A 4,351-nucleotide genomic window follows, 5' to 3' on the forward strand; every position below is an offset into this window, starting at 1 on the left:
CTGGAAAACTGTGTGGAGGTTCCTCAAAGAGTTAAAAATAGAGCTTCCCTATGACCCAGCAATTGCACCGCTGGGGATTTACCCCAAAGATGCAGATGCAGTGAAACACCGGAACACCAGCACCCCGATGTTTCTAGCAGCAATGTCCACAATAGCCAAACTGTGGAAGGAGCCTCGGTGTCCATCGAAAGATGAATGGATAAAGAAGATGTGGTCTATGTATACAATGGAATATTCCTCAGCTATTAGAAATGACAAATACCCATCACTTGCTTCAACGTGGATGGAACTGGAGGGTATTATGCTGAGTGAAATAAGTCAATCAGAGAAGGACAAACATTATATGTTCTCATTCATTTGAGGAATATAAATAATAGTGAAAGGGAATAGAAGGGAAGGGAGAAGAAATGGGTAGGAAATATCAGAAAGGGAGACAGAACATAAAGACTCCTAACTCTGGGAAACGAACTAGGGGTGGTGGAAGGGGAGGAGGGCAGAGGGTGGGGGTGAATGGGTGATGGGCACTGAGGGGGGCACTTGATGGGATGAGCACTGGGTGTTATTCTGTATGTTGGCAAATTGAACAGCAATAAAAAATAAATTTATTATTTAAAAAAATAAAAATAAAATAAAATGGGCAAGAAAAATGTGTTGGGAAAAGCAATAGTCACAGAGTGAGAAGAATAAGAAAAAAAATATTCACAACAGTAAGAAAAGAGATTGTCACTGCTATCTAGTCAGAGTTGTTATCTACTTGAAGAATCAGCAAACTAGGAGAAATGGGAAACAATGGTGACTCACATCATCTAAGTAATCTATAAGCTAGCATGTGAGTATCATGTTAGAATTTTCAAAGTTCATTTGACACCCATAATCTGCTATAATCCTTCCTTAGTTAGATAATATTATCATCATCCCCAATTCACTGATGAGGATACTTGGCAAAGTTCACACAGGTCACACGTGTCAAACAGGACTAACCCACACCCATGGACACCAACCTATGTGCCTTCCCACACTGTACTGTCAAATGGGTATCAGTTGACTGACTAGGAATCCTCTTCCATTCTAAGTTACAGAGAACACTCCATGAAAACAAACAATATCTGAAGTCTAAGAACTTAAGACTGCTTGTGGTGACTGCTTGGTTTGTTGTTCATTTCTTTCCAGAATTTTTTAAATAATACAAACTACTTTTTCTACTGAGAACTCTGTTATTCCCTCTATCCCAAATGAAGCACGTATTCTTTCAACTAAGAGACACATAATCAAAATTAAAAAAGAAAACCCTTAAGCTATAATGTAAGAACTCCATCAATAAAAGAAAGAAAAAAAAAGATATTCCTAAAATATTAGCTGCACTTTCTACTTAATGACAGATATACAAATATGTATGACAATTCACTTTGTGCAATTAATTCAGCTTTTTAGTTTTTATCCAGATATTTGGTGTTGGCAAGGTCTACATATAACAAAACAGTTGATTCAGCCAACTCAGTAGCAAAAATAAGAAGTCACATCGGTCATGAGTTATGCACACGAAATAACTAATGAGAATTTTGCTAATCAACCAATTGTCAAGGAGCCCTGAAAATACAGCCTAATCAGCACACAGCAAAGTTCCTATATCATAGATGCACTTGCCTATTTCAAAGAATTCTATAGCAATTGTAGGAAAGAGAAGTCTATTTTTGAACTCTAGCATGTATTGGAAAAAAATCCAGAATGATTAAGTCTTCTGGCATGTATTTTAGCTATTACAGCTGTTTGCAATATATATGTGCTACATCTATATTTGAAATCTCTGCTGTTGCCATTCACCATCTGCCCAAAGATGGGTGAAAATGCCTATGTTTTTTGTTCATTGCTTATGAAACTGCACATAGCAATTTGCCAAACCTGTATTATTTTTCCTAGTCTTTTTCAAGCATCTAATCAATATCCTAGAAACTTTAAAGTAAAAACTAAAGTCTCATAAAGTGTAGCATGCCTTTTAAATTACAAGAGGGGTAATTATTATTAACTGTTTAATAATATTCTGATTATCTAGAAAACTGACTTCCAGATCCCAAATCTCTGTAAAAAACAATAATAATAATAAAATAAATAAATAAACTGGGGAAAGGATCTAGATGCACTAAGTGTAACTAATCTAAAAGTGACAAAAGTGATCTTGTGTAATCTTCCTGTGATCCTTGGTACTTTTCTCCTAAGACAAAATCCTCATGCAATTGGTTCTTTGATATCTAGGCTTCAGTGGACATAGGAAGTTAAAACAGGAAGGGAATGGTATTATCCTAGAGGAAAACGTAGGATACAAGGGATTATGGGCAACCCATGATATTTCAGCAAATGAGGAAACTGAAAAGTTAAAAAAGATACTATGAACTTTGCTGAGTATTATAATCCAATATAATAGTAAATGTTCAAAATAATGTCCTAAATCATTTATAAAGCTGTTATATTTAAGGCCTCTATTTTAAAATGAAAAAAAAAATATTTTAACGTAAACTTATTTCCATCAATATTGTTCAAAATTTATAAACTTGGGGGAATTTAAAGGTTAATCTCCAGTTACCAGCAAAAGTTATTCATTTATGTAAATGGTGGGCATTAAGGGTATAACTTTAAAAATTACTTTTATAATAATTATATAAAATGATCCATTATATCATTAATATCTATAATTTAGAACCATGTAGAGCTTTGAATAAGAGTTCAAAATTCCGATCTCAAGGATTCTGCCTAAAATAAAACTCCCCTACCCATGATCTAAAACAAAGTTCCACTCCACCAGAAGATGGTTCATTTGTACTTTACACACAAGTCATACCTTATGAGAAAACTGAATACAACTAAGATTTAAAAATAAGAATTCTGACCACCAAGCTTCTTATATCTCTGTACAATTGTTCCTGACTAAATGTGGCAATGGTATAATTGCTCTACAACATCTTACGTGATTCTGTCTTCAGGATTACTTATTTTCACATCAGGTGAATCATTCTGGAGAGCCACTGGCAGATTGATCAGTAAACCATTCTCTCTGTTTATTCTGTATTTATTATCCCCTTATTTAGAGAGTCCCATTCTCAGGCTACTTATAACCATAAACATTTTCTAGGCTTGTATTTGAAAAGAAATGCCAAGATTTGTAACTGAAGATTCAGTATGTTTCAATTTAACTTTGTAAGTAGACAAGCTCTTTCTTAACTGAGCATTATAATCAGATAGTCATAACTTTCACCTCGCCTACAGTCAGAGATATAATTACACCTTCCAGGAGAAGACAATCAACACTGCAGATACATTTTTCTTTCTTGCCAATTTTGTAATGGCAGAAGAGTTTACTTGGCAATCAGATTTTTTAACAGCTATATCTATCTGATAAGATACGTTAGAGCTTGTCCTCCTTTTCAAAATTCAAGGACTTGTTCTTTCAAAGGTCAAGATATATTTGCCCTATTAGGTATGCATGTATTTATAACCATATGGTATTTATGAACCTCTGTTCTGGAATTCTTCAAGATTTGACCAATAAATAAGAAGACGTGAAAATATATTATAGATATAATTGTTAAAGTGTGCATCAAGTGAAGTTAAGAAAGAGTTTAGTTTCCTCAAATATATTCTAGTTGGGTCCTGCTAGACAACAAATTTAAAAGATTTGAGTCTCTCCTTTACGATAATTCAATGCTTATTAAAGGCCTCTAAGTCACTTAGTGTATGATGTGGGGATGCCTGGCAGTGACTACTTCACTGAAATGGTGACATAAATCTTCACTGAACTAAATTGAAACAAACTGTGATAAATACCTAAACAGATCCAGGATAATACAGGATAATCATTGGTTCAACAGAGGTCAAATAGATTGTTATGGGAAAATAGAGGACTTAGACACTAGTGCTGAATGGGGAGCGAAGAAGCTTTCACCAAAGAAGTTCCATTTGAACACGTTCATAAAACATTTATTTAGAGCCCTGTAGGAATTTTTTTGACTTCAGCTGACTGTGTGGGGATTTCTTTAACTTTTTCCCTTCAAGTACCTGATTATCTTTATGAACTGCCTTTGAGTTTGTAGCTTTACTTGGTATGGCTAGAACCATAATTATCATTTTAACCAAGGCATTGTTCAGTGAGACTCTAAGAAACAAGATGAGGGCAAGAAAAGCCTCTACGTCTAGTCTATCAGCGTTGTTACAAAGTTTATGCACGTTAATCTTCTAGCAGAGCCTGTTCACTTTTTACACTCAATGTCGACCACAAATTAGAAGCGAATCTAATCACTGACAGGATAAAATTCATCAAAGCACTGACATTGCTTGGATTAAAATCCAAACTCCTGAACAG

This window comes from Canis lupus, chromosome 19, assembly GCF_003254725.2.
Source record: "Canis lupus dingo isolate Sandy chromosome 19, ASM325472v2, whole genome shotgun sequence".
In the NCBI taxonomy this organism is placed as follows: domain Eukaryota; kingdom Metazoa; phylum Chordata; class Mammalia; order Carnivora; family Canidae; genus Canis; species Canis lupus.